Source organism: Mya arenaria, chromosome 9 (genome assembly GCF_026914265.1).
Source record: "Mya arenaria isolate MELC-2E11 chromosome 9, ASM2691426v1".
NCBI classification, from domain to species: domain Eukaryota; kingdom Metazoa; phylum Mollusca; class Bivalvia; order Myida; family Myidae; genus Mya; species Mya arenaria.
This window is the reverse complement of record NC_069130.1, coordinates 7,144,238-7,159,276: the sequence shown is the minus strand read 5'-3', so window position 1 is coordinate 7,159,276 and position 15,039 is coordinate 7,144,238.

The window sequence follows — 15,039 nt, the reverse complement described above, 5'->3', positions numbered from 1 at the left end:
TTAAACTAATACAGTGGGCGATTTGTTAATCATCGTGCACGTTTTTATTAATGAGATATTTATGTCAAATTTGTTCTTATACATGTATTCAACACTATTCAAACCCTTTTCGCTTTTCGGGGCTTTTTCGCTATAGACGATATATAATTCTTAAGTTCTGATTCCGATATTATCCCGAAATTAAGAGTTTGTTTTTTAAAAAAAAATGCTTACCCAGAACGCATAGTAACATACTTTTTCGCGAGCGTTCTTAGAATCGTAAACATATTTTATGCGCGAATTTTAATTGCTTAAATCAAAATTCTAGCATTTTTGTATGAACACTATACCCATTCAATTCTAATATATCCAGTTCTTCGCATTTACACCTGATCTCCAATTTTCCAAAAGTTTTTTCTTAGCGGTGGTCTCTGGTGGACATTTAAATAAAATAACATGGTTTTTAATGATATTGCTGATGATCTTACAAGTATCATGATTATCAACTTAGATTTCAAAAATGAGTAATTATAGAAATATCGAAGACTAAACCAATATATATTCTTTGGTTAAACGAGAAATTTAAATCACATTAAAATGAAGTTGTTTTAAGACAACAATAACAATAAATTTTAAAGAAGAAGGATTAAGTAAAAAATAGTTGTAAATCTTATTCCGTATTTTAATACTGAGATAAGGTTGTTGTGCACATATCTTGAATATCTGAAATACGATCAGTCTAAAATAAATTACATTTCAATCGACACATTAAATAAACAAGAACAGCAGTACGTGCAAGTCAAGTATTGTGCTAATGAAAAGTCTGTGAACCTTGGAACTGTTCATTCATAATCGATGGATATCAGAAAACTGCATTGTCAATTATCAAAACGTATTGATCCTGCAAACACTGATATTTTAAAAGAATTACAGTGAACTTTAATACTTTTCACTTTCAGAAATTCAACTTCTAGTTTTGTTTCCAAACACTAAACCTGGTATTTGTTAAGCTCGAACCATTCATCATCTTTTCTCGAAAACATACTTTAAAATGATCAGATCAAATGCTTCCATGTATCACTATCTCCGACAAACATTTTATATTGTATATGCTACAAATGTGTAGATCATTATAATGATATTTTGAAATAAATACTGAGTGTTTAAACCAAATGCACGTATCACATATTTAATGATGACTTCTTACAACTTTATATAATGCCTAGTGTGACAGCTAACAGTAATTCCAGTTTTCCGCAGTTTATCTCTATTTTTCTTCAATTTATGATTTCTTTGATGTGAATGTTTTTCTGAAAACAAATATCAGGTAAATTTAATATGCAAATCAATATAATTTAAATTATATACAAATATTAAAACAATAGAGTTTGAAAACAGCCATGGCGAAAGAAGAACAAGATTATGACGAACAGATTATAACAAAAGTACCTTTAAAGTACATGCAAAATAAAGATTTAATGAATACAGACTGTATAAGATTCAATTTATATCAATAGTACTTTGGTGCCGATGTAATGCTTTGAAAAAAAAAATAACACGAGACAGTCAAACGTTTTGAAAATTTGTGTGATTTTCTGTCTTAGAGCTAGATGTTTTGGCTGTTGGAACAGTTATGAACAGAACAGATTTTTGTGACTTAAGCATAACGGGTCATCGTCACATTACACAAATATAAAACAAAAATATAAAAAAACACGCACGCATGCACGTACGCACGCACACAAGAACAAGCACGCACGCGCGCTCGCACACACACACACTCACGCACGAACGCACAAACGCGCGCACACCCCTCGCCACACAACACAAGCAATCAAAACTTATATATTTACATTAGACATCGTTTTGAATGATTTTTGTATCAACAACTGATTTTTTAGAAATTTCTCAAAAATGAAAAGAAAATGAAAAACATCAACCACGTTACACACAAATCAGTGTGCAGGATGGTTGCTATGAAAGTTGGAATGTTTGATATATATCATTTAACACATGAACCTTGAATGTTACAGAAATAAATAAAATGAAATAAGAAAACAGAAGCAATATTTCCGTATATTAAGGCACCTGATACATATAGATTGGAGATACGCCGTTTGTGATAAAACAGCAACAGATAAACATGTAAAAATGGAAAATAAGACTGATTGTATGTTGTTCGTTTTAATCATATGCATTGCAGTGCTTTTTTCAATTAATAATTTGAATTATACTTCTAAACGTTTCCGGTCAGAAAACAATAAGTCATTTTTTTAACGAAAACAACAAAACACTCTTGAAAAACTGCAAACCTTCCATTATTTGATTTTAACGAACCTAGCCATTAATTTGTGTCATTATAACGTCTTTAAATATAAACAATGCGAGGGATTTGAGTAATAAACGCCAAAACCAAGCTGACTTAAAATACCCATCACAAGACGGTAGGCGGAGTCAAACTAACAAGACCGACCAATCAACGATCCGAATCCGCTACAGAGATAAGCACCCTGTATCGAAAAATGTACTGGACTCGTGGCCTATGTAAATACCCACGGGGATTAATGGTCTTATCTGATAAACAAATACACAGCCACATACTACAAATGCATTTGCGTATACGTTTGGAGAGGAATTATAAGCAAGTTATTAGTATGATTTTTTTTTCAATTGCTAAAGTGAATTTGATGTTATATTTTAGATACTTAGGGCATATGGTATTTTTATAAATATAGACATCATTTAAAATAAAACCCTTAAACGATATTAATGTCATTTCTGCACACGTTTTTGTTTTTGATTCTGAAAATTGATATGGTTTCCGTTAATGTAGGTCTTATACATGTGATTTAATCATAAAACCTTACAATGAGGCATTCATTTAATGAACGCTACAACACAAGCATGTGTTATTTAATATCATTGTAATGTCTTAAGACTTATTTCAAACCTTCTTTTAGTGACAAATGATCCCCGGCCCGAAACTCGTGTGAATAACTTCTGGGTATTGATCTTTCTTTCAATTGTCCTGTGTTCCTTTTTTTTTTACATAACATTTATTCAGCATTAAATAGTGTAAAAATAAGCACCAGTAGCAATATATGGTGAACTAGAACGGCACCCTCTGTATGTTACTAGACCTGTACGAATTGTAAAATATGTTCTTAAACTGTATCAATTTAAAACAGACAATTGTATTTTATACCATACATTGCAAAACCTTCGATACGATGCGGAAAATAACGCAAATTCAAACAATTGGTGTTCTAATGTACGCACTATATTACAAAATGCAGGATTCAATGAAGTATGGTTATATCCGGAGTCGATTAATATTGATTATTTTATTCTTTTTTTAGAAGAAGATTAATCGACTCATTTATTGGACATTGGAAAAATGATATAAACTCATTAAGTTCAATAGTGTTAAATGCTGAAAGAGGCAGATATGTTAATATTGAAAGAAATCAACGTAAATGTGTTTTATGTGTTCATAATGATATCGAAGATGAATATCACTTTGTTTTGAATTGTCCGAAATGTAATGACAATAGGAAAAAACACATAACTAAATTTTACTATGCAAGACCAAGCATGTTTAAATTCATTCAATTACTAAACTCGGAAAACGCTGCATGTCTATACGAAAACTAGCTTTGTATTGCAAACATACTTTTAAGCTACGATATACTGCTTTGAATGATAACTTTTAACATGTTGATATCATTGATAGTTTATATATGTATATATGTCTAATACACTCTCGCATTTATCAACTATTGCCATGCCATGTGTTATGTTATTGTAACAACGATAAACTGTAAATGTTAAAGTTAACAATAAATGTTCTGTTCTGTTCAATGATATATAACGTTCAAAGACAAAATGCAAAAACAGATGAAACAAATCATCGTGATATCATTTCAGCCATCATGCACACTGAATTGTGTGTAACTTGGTTGATATATTCTTTTACTCTTTTATTCTTTCGATTTCTGAGTAATTTCTAAAAATTCTGTCAATGATAAAAAACCATTTAAAACGTGTTATACATGAAACTATATATAGTTTGATTGTTTATGTGTGTTTTCTATATTTCTGTTTTGTATTCATATAAAATGACGATGAGCTTTTTATGTTTAAGTCAAAAATAAACTTTCTGTTCTGATTTTTCTATCAATAGAGAAATATACTTTACATCATAGTATCAAATTCTTAACTTAATAATGTTCTCGATCGTTACAAAGATGCTAACTTGGCATAGTTTTTTCCGCTGTCTGAGTAAAAGGGTAATACATTTTGTTTTGTTGGCCAAGAGCAAAAATATGGTTTACAGAAATGATTTCGTAGATTATGATGTTTTTGACATACAAAATGATATTCATCTCGATTGCATTCATATTACAAAAGCTACATATTCTATATTTTCTTGGAAAGAGATGATGCCTTCCTGTTTCGATTAAAAGGTCATGTGAGGAAATGTTGTAACGACCGTTCTATATTTATTCATGTGCATACTGTCTAGATATTTTCACGCTTGAGTTCATTTTTACACCAGCGATATGTTTCTAGTCTGTTCGATTCATTAATATCTGCATTCCATATATGTCAATTATTCTTTGTCTTATTATTTCGATCACAATCATAATTGAATGTAAAATATCAATAAATCGTAGACTTACCTTTTTGAAATTGATTTTAAATATTTTTATTAAGACTGCTCCACATCAATCTTTTAAGAAATATTTGAGAATTAAAGTTCGAAAAATACCAATGAGAGTTATCACTCTATAGTTCTTTGGCTCGTCTTCATTGTCCCCTTTAAATGCAGGTACTAATAATCCCCCCTAAAAGGATCTGGGATATTCTCCTGTGGTAAAGATACGATTTAACAGTTTCAATAGAAACGGTGATATATCTGTGAAAATGGTTTTATAGATTTCAGCATTACAGCTTCATTAATCTGCCAATATTATCATTTTTTCAAGATTCTCATCGCAAATGTTTATCTTAATTTTGAGTTGTAAGTATAATCAGAAGTACTATATAGTGTTTTGTAATGATCATATAACTCCGACGCATTTTGATTCTCAGATTTTGGTTGACTTTTTTTATATTCGTTTTTATTTTATTTCTAAATATCGTTAGGGTTTGATTTGCTCAGGCTCGCACGGCTTTTTGGGAAGTGATTTTCTAGAAGTTGTTTCTTTTTTTTTTTGGCAGACCGACACAAAGACGAATATTGAATTATCTGTATGAACGAAATCGTTGAACCATTAATGTTTAATTAGAATCTAATTGTTCTACAAATCAAGACAATTGGTTATATTTAAATGACGAATTACTTTTAAGTTCCTCAATTCTGGATGGATTCCATTTAATTTTATTATCATTATTGATATTATTACACTTACTATTATTTTTTGCATTATTTTTTCCTACCTGCTTATTACAAGCGAAAACGATTCATGATTGATTCGAAAATTCGTTTAGATCTTGTATTTGAAAGTCTGAAACAGAAAATATATTTTGAAGCTGAAGTATTTAATAATCCAAAACGTCTGATTGATTCTTTTAAAAAATGTATATTCGCCCATACTTGATCGGTGTGCAGTCGACGTTTAACAAAAATATCAAATTTGGATTGACATAACTCGATGAAGCGTTTACCAGCTTGTGTAACTAGCACATAATCTTTTGAATCACGTGGTGGAATGTAAGCACAATCTGACAGCTGATTACCCGTCGAATGTTAGGTAATCTATGATTTAGAGCTACTGCCATAAAGATCCGCTGTAACCAAACATTTATTAAGTTGGTAATCCTTTTCAAAACCGAAAACAATCAAATTGATCATATCGTAATAGTTCACAGTCACTTTATCGGTTTTTCTCAGCAATTTCAAAATATTTGCTAAATGATTTGTGATGATAATATTAATTTCACGCGTTTCGTTAGTATAGCGTGAAATATTTGTTTTGGCGAAATGCTAGTATTTGAATACAGTAGTGGTCAGTCTTGCACGAGGATTTCGTGCTATATTGGTATATTAGCGTGAAGAGTCATTCTACCAGTCGACTTCACTCAGTTCACTTCGTAACCTAAATTTTCACTTCAATATTTTTAGTGATTTTGTTTCACTGTTTTATATCCATATTTGAAACAAGACAAATGAATGAGGTTCGACATTCATACGTTGTGGATCGACACTTGGCAAACGAACACAGGTTTCCAGAGTTAACCGTCTCTGGTTTTGCCTGGCCGGTCGGTTGCACTGCATAGGACTTTGCCAGTGAATTTTATTGTGTTGTGCTCTACATAAATACATGTGCTCGTTTTATACTTACTCAACCTGGCTTCACGTCATCATCTAATAAACAACTCGTCTGGTATTGCACATTTGTGTTGTTGTTTTTAGGGTAAAAACGAAGTATATCAAAGACATTGGTTTGCCACCGCTTATTTCAATCTAAATGCTTAAATAAAAATATAAGTATGTTTAGAAGTCAATGTGTCTGTTGAAAATATGATATCAAACTTATAAATAATGTCTAAAAGGCTGTTATATTACTTTTGTTATTAAAAGACTATTGATATTCCGTGATATAAAACTTAATTATGACTTCTCTTGACTATGCACTATTGCCAAGGTGCTTGTTTAGCTTATTTTATCTCCGATCTAGGTGGCGAGCTGTGAAGTTATAGAAATGCAGCAATATATCTTGTCTTTTAGTTTATGTTGCTTTCAAATGGTGATTGTATCATAATGCCTTTAAATAAGGAAAATAGTTATGTAGATAGTCCGTTTATACAATTTAACCGGAATGCGTCACAATTTGGATAGAACAATGGTGACCATTCAATCAAAATGGATTTAAATACATGTCATATAACTATTTAAAAATAATTATTATTTCCAGTCGGTTTAATTAATAAATACATTGGCTAAGCACATTGTTTAAATGTGTCAGTAAGACAATGCCAATTTCTAATAGCAAAGCGTCTACTCTAAATGGCTCTGAACACGATACACGAGTACACAGAAAATGGCCCCTATTGTGACACCAGTGCGATTAACGCATGAACCACAGGATGGGTTGATAATGATAAACATTTTCAAACTAGTCCTTAAGCACTTTAAAAATGACAAAGTTTGCGCACTGAAATGATTCTCAAATTCACAAAATGTGGTCTACAATACAATGTTTACGTTTTCTAAAATAAAGACGGGAACCAAGATTAGCAGAGCATAATCATAAGACGTCAAAATTACGCGGTGTACTTAAGTTATAATATAATATAACGTACTTTTCTTTATATTTCATCATAATAGTGGCCATCAATATTAAGTGTTAGAGGCTTTTATACATGTTAGCATATGCACAAACCCTAAAATCTCTGACTGGTAAATACCAGCTAACGTTTTACGGGCGTCAACATCACCTCTAGTAGTTTAAGCTCCTAACAAAATTCCCCACACTGGTATAGAAACATCTGCGGTACAAGACCATTTATGTATTTTTATTCAAATAGTAAATCTACCCAAAGCGCCTTCATTGGTTGGGATCAGGTTTGAGCACTAGATTTCCGCTACGTGCCTTTGTCCGGTCTTCGGGTGCCACATCGCGTCTTTATAATAGCATGAAACCCATCCAGTGTCAACAAACTGGCTTATAATAGAAAAATACGTGGTTCTCTAAGCTGGCCCTTGTTTGCTGATATAAGATGGTAGTTCAACTTGTCCCCTTCGTACCAGTATCCGGTCTTAAAAAGTCAAACCACATCGTTCTAGTATTATGAACCATATTATTCATAACATATACTACTATATTTTATTAATAACGAATGTTAAGTAATTCACCATTCATCAGCCATCATGAAATATTTCCTAATTTGCTGTTACGGTAATATTATTTATTATTACCTTGGATATATGTTATATTTCGACGTAACCCGCATAGTTATTTGTTTTAAGCTGCGTTATTTATTGTTTTTATTTTTATCCGTTATCCTTCGTTGGTTAAAATAGGGCCTATATAAGGTTTATGTCGCTCACACCTGGAGTGAACCTCAGTTACAGTGATTTATAAGTTGACTGCATTTTTAAAAGTTTCTGTAGATGCTCACTGTCATGCGATACACATTAGTCATTACTGATATCGAAGAATGAATTTGAATTTAGCAACTAAGCACTCAAGTTGATTGAAAGAAGATATTGATTATAACTGTTTTTTAAGTATAGTCGACTCAGGTTATTGCAGATGTACGTGTATTACGTATTAAGTATGAGTAACTACGTTTATTGTCTTCGAATGAACATTTACATGTTAAAATATTATTTTGGGATACAATATTTGATCTTGAGGATTTGGGAAAACTAGTTAGATATGCCGCTTGTAAACCATACACCATCATATTAAAATGTTTGTTTTTGGTGGGGAGGTTTAACCCTGAACTGATTTTGGTTTATCAGTACATGATAACACATTTCGACGTATTTTATGATTTTTGCCGTCCATTTGAACAATAGATTATATTTGCTTAACATATTTCCGCTTTTATGTCGGAATAATTGATTACAAGACGTTTCTTCGGGTTATATTTATTTAAAGTGTTTCGTCTGAAATTTTTATCTAGAAGTAACCCAGAGCATTTTTATCTAGACATGAAGAAAACGTCTTGTTGTTATGGAAAACATGTACCTTACTTTAATATATGAACTCATAGTAGATTCGTCATTTTGATGTTATTCTAAAATGTAATCAATGCATCAATATAAATGTTAATCAATACAAATAAAACATTAAAACAATTGTATATCATTATCTGAAATTTACTCTTTAAATCAACTAATGATAGATGACTTCTCTTAAATTCTAAATGTTGGTCAGTTATAAATAGGCAGGAAACTTGAAGCAGAAAACGACATGTTATATGTAAGCCTATTTGTACCAGCATCTAAGGATTGAGGAGATATGGCGAAGTTACTGTTTACACTGCATATGTCAATAGCAGATATTTGTTTATCTACTTTGCAGAACATGCGTTTCCCCTTGAGAACGAAAAATTCTTAATAAGCTTAAAACAACCTTATCTCTTAGAACAGAGTTATGGTTTTATGCGTTATATTTTAATTGTTAAACCTTTGATGGATGAGAATAAATGCAATCCAAATTTCTAATTACATGACCAAAACAAATCCGATAATCCATTCCAATTATCGCAGGAAAAATATCATACGCCAAGAAATTGATTTTGTTGATCACTGAATATATATGTAATGTTATCACATAATTGCTTTATAAATCAATATACTTTTGTGTCTTGGCCATAATTAGATAGTTTGTAAATGTTCAAAGGCAAACATGCCGATTCGCCAATAAACTCTTGAAACTCTTAATCACGAAACTCTTAAACATCAATTAAAATTATAGAATTTTAGCTATAATCCCTTTAAACATTGATTTTGTTTTTGAACGACATTCATCAAATTGATATTTCATATTCAGGAAAATTTATAAACTCTTTAGTTGACCAAGGGTCCATTCTGGGACACCTCATGTTATATATATATAAATATATATATACATCATAGGCATTCCCTTTGAAATACAAAATCTGATTGTCTTGTATATGGATTGTGTCTTACCTTATCATAATAATTAACGTAAATGCACAAAAAATAAATGTACGAAGAAACTATTCTTGCACAGCATATCCGAGTGGTGCATATCGGAAATAAAAGCTATCACGTGTGAAGAAAATAACTAGACTTTATCTAACAGGTCCAAACAAGTATATTGCTTAGCAGCACAGATTTAACGTTTTTTACAACCTTTTTTATTTTTTGTACAGAAATGAGCAGGTATATTTCGTAGTACTAAATATCTGCAAACCAGCGATAAAAGACTGCTGATAAAAGACCGCAGATTTTCATAGTTCCGTTCTTAAATTTATATTTAAAGCTAAAAGTGTTACTAACTGTTTACAACAAATGCTTCAAACATCATATTTCGAACTAAAATAAAAAAAAAATCTTGAACCAATTTCTGTCTGAATTCTCATATGCCTTGTTTACATGCATTTTCACATAATTTGGTTCGTTCTAAAACAGTTGTCACAACGTTCAATCTGTGAAATAACAGCTTTAAAACGCGAATAAGAATTGTTTGAACAAATAAAACGGATTCAATATATAAACCATTGGTAGTATCAAACAGCTGCATTTGAATATAAATCCTTACTAAATCGTCACACTAGCTATTTTTGAGAAATCATTACTATATCTTATACTGCAGCATAGGACATCGTCTCTAAACGAAGAAGATATCACTCTCATTTTAGGCATACAAAACAATAGAAGAAACACGTGCTTGTAGAATAAACGTTTAGAACTTTTACGAATAGATAAACATAAATCTAAAAACATGTAAGAATTGCTTTACAACATCAGATGAAAATGAAAAAAATGGATTTTTTGTGTAAATTCTGTTAGATACATATTAACAGATAACCTTTAATTGTATTTACGATATTATAGTTGTTTTAATTGACCGATATACTGTCTTAAATACATTGCATGTGTTCCTTAATTTACTGTAAATAGTTTATAAACATTTTATGTGATAACATGATGGTATCGATGGATCGATACAAAATGGTGTAATCTGTGAGTGTGCATGTGCGCGTGTGCGAGCGTGTGATACACGCGGGCATTCATATTTCTTATAAATGATTGATTTGTTTAATTGAAAATGTTTTATTGGACTAATTGACTTGCGTTTTGTTTGTTTGTTATGTGCTGCTAGAAGTAGCCGGGAAAGCTGCGTTATTGACCGATAGTATTGATAATTCTGATTTTGCGGTCACACTGGACTGCATATGCAACAAAATCAAGTATCAGTGTGACGTTATATCTATTTTTTAGAACTGCACAAGTTGAGCTCATTATGGCAGAACCAATTTTATATATACTACTCGTATCAGATGATGCTTAAAATTAAATATAAGTTAATTAATATGTTCCTCATACAAAACGTATTGTCATTCAGGAACGGATGTTGTATATTGAGCAGAAATAATAGCCTAAAATCATAGTAAAATTTCAAAAAATCAATCTTTAAAAATGTATATTGATTGAGATAAAGAAAAACGAATAATAAAACACCAAGTGTGCAACTGTTTGCAGTCTTTTTGCAATGGAAAACTAAAGTATATTTTATCAAACTATCTTTAATTGGTGCAATATTTAGGATATATTCAAGGAGCTTGAAATACCAAAACTTATAGTCCACGACGTTTTGCTGAACAAGTGTTGAATGGTCCATTGTGAAGAAAGTTTACTGATAAGTAAATTAACAGTTTTCGAAATCAATGTAAACTAAGTAAGACTCATATATTAAACAGTGAAGGCGTGTCACGTTGGAACTGAAATATACGGATTTCAAAACAATGTTTTAAGAAACGCAACATTTTGTGTTGTTTACCACTATTTTGATTCCTTTGATGATAAAATTTCAGCCAACTTATATACAAATCAAGAACACTACCAGGCGGTCGGTCTTAAAGCTAGTTCTGCATTAGCTAGACTTAGCTAATTAATTTGTAGCCTAATTGTTTGTTTTGATATTTTGTGTATATGAATTGTAAAACACATTTGAACGTATATTGTCATATGACAAGTGTGCTATATAAATCAGGTATAATAGTACTACTACTACTACTACTACTACTACTACTACTGCTACTGCTACTGCTACTGCTACTGCTACTGCTACTAATAATAATAATAGTTGACTATCAATCAACTAGTGATTGATGAAATCCGATCAGGCGTTAACGTTCAATGCTGCTCATCTCTTTAACACAAAAGTGTGTTTGGTACCATAGTCGATAAAACATATATTAAGTTATTTAGTTTCATCCTAGATTTCTTACAGGTAATCAACAAAACTTTGAAATGATGTACTGACTACTGAATGTAATATAATTATGTGCTTACTATCATGATACGAAATTATGTTAAATAAAACCAGTATCTCTATACTATGTTGATCTTAATGTGCGATTGCCTGTAATTATGCATTTGGCTTCATTTAGTAATACACCATAGGCATAAGTATTCGTATATATTTTTAAGATTAATGCCGTTTGACTTCACGAAACTGTATTCATTTTATTGCATGTAATATTTTGTTTATTCCATGTTATACACGATTGGTGTAAAAATAATATTTGTCAACATTTTTTCACATTGCATGTTGTGTATATAATTAACAAAATTTAAGAAGTCAATTTCATCCGCCATGCGGCCGTTAAAATAGCCATTTAATGCAACTATGCCAGCAGTGCTATATATTTCGATTCCCTGTTCAATAAGATCGAATAAATATATTTAAAATTGTTTTAAAATAGTGGAATTAATTGGTGGTAAATATAGACTGCATATATATATAAATCTTCGAATGCTGAAAGGACACCTAAACATATTTTAGTCGACAAAACAACATTTTTATGTATTTCAATAATTGTAATATTTTCTCTAAAACTATCCTTAAAATAATTGGAGATACCTCCCATTATAAATATAATTTTCTACGTTTGATTGAAAAGAATTAGGAGAAAATTGTTTCCCCTTGTATCGTTCCGAAACGATACGCCTGTGGGCGCTATGATTTCGCGCTCTATCGAGCACGTGTTTACTGTGCAATATTGATTGATTCATTCAGCGCATGGTCATCAAGCCGTGTACAAGCATGTCCGACGGTTTTTTTTTCAAAAAATTAACGGGTTCATTCATATCAAACATCGGAACTCATCATTATATTTTTGAAATCAGTATACATTATGATATACAAAATTTTGTCTTTATGTTTTACAAAAGTTGTGTTGTTACATAGACATATCAATGCTTTTTGAATAATTTCATTGAAAATGTGTTGTTTATTATGATCGTATATGTTGAAATATGTGAAAATGTTTGTGTATGTACAGTTGATTGGCCATGACGCTTACAACAAATTAAACATTTGTATACTATACATGTTGTTTTTCGTCTTAGTACAAGATCGAATTAGTAAGATAGAGTGAGTAAGGATTGATTCTAGGGGACGATATTTTCTTGTATTGTTATATTTAGTATCAAAGAAAGGCTCATAATGAAAAAAAAATATGTCTAAATTTATGGCATGTTTTTTCTGGTAGGCATGTCGTTGTTAAAATTACTATATCATATTCACATATAATGTTCACAAATTTAGTATCGCCAAGTTTTCTACGAAGTCCATTTATATTTCATGATCGACTGCAAATTACAAGTGCTACTAAATTGGGAGCTATGTTTTGTTATATTAACAATTACGGATAATCATTAAGTCGTAATTATATAAAAAAAATAACTTTTGAAATTATCACTTGACCTTTGAAACTGTTCAGATAATAAATGTTTTGCAAATCAATAATTAACTTACGACGTAAATTAATCTTGAATAAGCATACACAAAGCGCACAATGACTATTGGTCAAAAGAAGATATGACCTTCTGGTGAAATTTTTCAATGTCTCCCAAAGGTCGCAAAGATGTTACCCAAAGGTCGGATTTGACCAAATACTTTGGACACTATTTACAAGCATTTTTAGTATTTTCTTACTGTGGCTCTACATATGTTATTGAAAGTGTCATGTGGGTGATATTTCGTTTCTCATACATGCAAAATATTCACGTAATAAAAATATAAACCCATCCAGATGAAAACAATAAACAAGCAATCTTGATACTAATTTAGTACGAATATCTTAGGATGTACCGAGTACTCTCGAGATTGATCACCATTTGACATTTGTATTAATTCTTTTATTTGGAGAAACATTCAGCGCAATATTTTTATGTGATCATCAATACGCCTTATCAAAATACCTTCAGATTTATACCTGTCCATACAAGTAAAACGCTTATTAGATGAGTTTGACATACATATATGTAGCATAATGCAAATGTTACGAAAGTTGAATTGGAGATGTTAATCCAACGTGCTCATGATCAATGCGTATTATGTTGGTTTGAAGATGCTAATAATAGCAGAAAGTTAAAATCGTATGCAGTTATGAGGAAAAGTATTTGTATTTAAATGTGCTATGTAAACTTTTTCTATGCAATAAGGCCAGTGTTTTTTATTTTTCGTTTTACGGGAAAGTTTTCAAAGTTAAGCGCCATGAGGAGGGAATAAAATTAAGAAAAATATGTCGAACAATGAGCGTCGAGAAAAAAATAAATAAAAAAGATGGATTTTTCGTATTTTTTTTTTTGTATTTTTTTCGGAAACATTTAAAGAATGTATGTTTTCAAGTTGTGCACTCTTGTTTCGTACTCCATACTGCCTGTTGTATAATATATCTGTATAATAATGTCAAAACAAGAAGTCGTTTTCACAAGTTGCCTCAATCATGCATCATTGAATTGTAACCAGCCCCTCCCCCAACCCAGGTCTTGAGAATAGCGGAGACTTTGACTTTCAGTCAAGCTAATCCTTGGTAAAACCCTGTCCTGCGTAGAGAAAGACGACAGTCTACTGGTCAAATCCACGCCAATTCCCTGCACCCTGAGGTAAGGCCCATTCCCCACTATTTTCGGCGCAAAATCAAAACCACTGCATTCTCTCAGCACTGCGGGGCCACCTGGAAGGTAAATAACCGCTCATTTCTCTCGTTATCCCCTTTATACACCCGGACCTAGGGACCGTGGTTACAATTGACTGGTGCATAACCTGGTGCATAATGCATGTTTAAGGAACTTATTTCAACATTAATTTTGGATATTCGTTTTACTCCCTAAACGCCACAAGTCAACTGATTCACACCACATGTAAATATATTCTTCAACTGTTACTCCACAGTATTTAACACTGCATTTTTAAATAAAAATTAGTAAAATTTCACATAAATTATTATATATGCATGATTTTAATATGAGCATATATACTTTTGTCGTGCTTTTTATAGTCACTGAAACTGCACCGGCAAAACATAAGGCATCTGGCATATTGTTTGTGTCTAAAACATTGA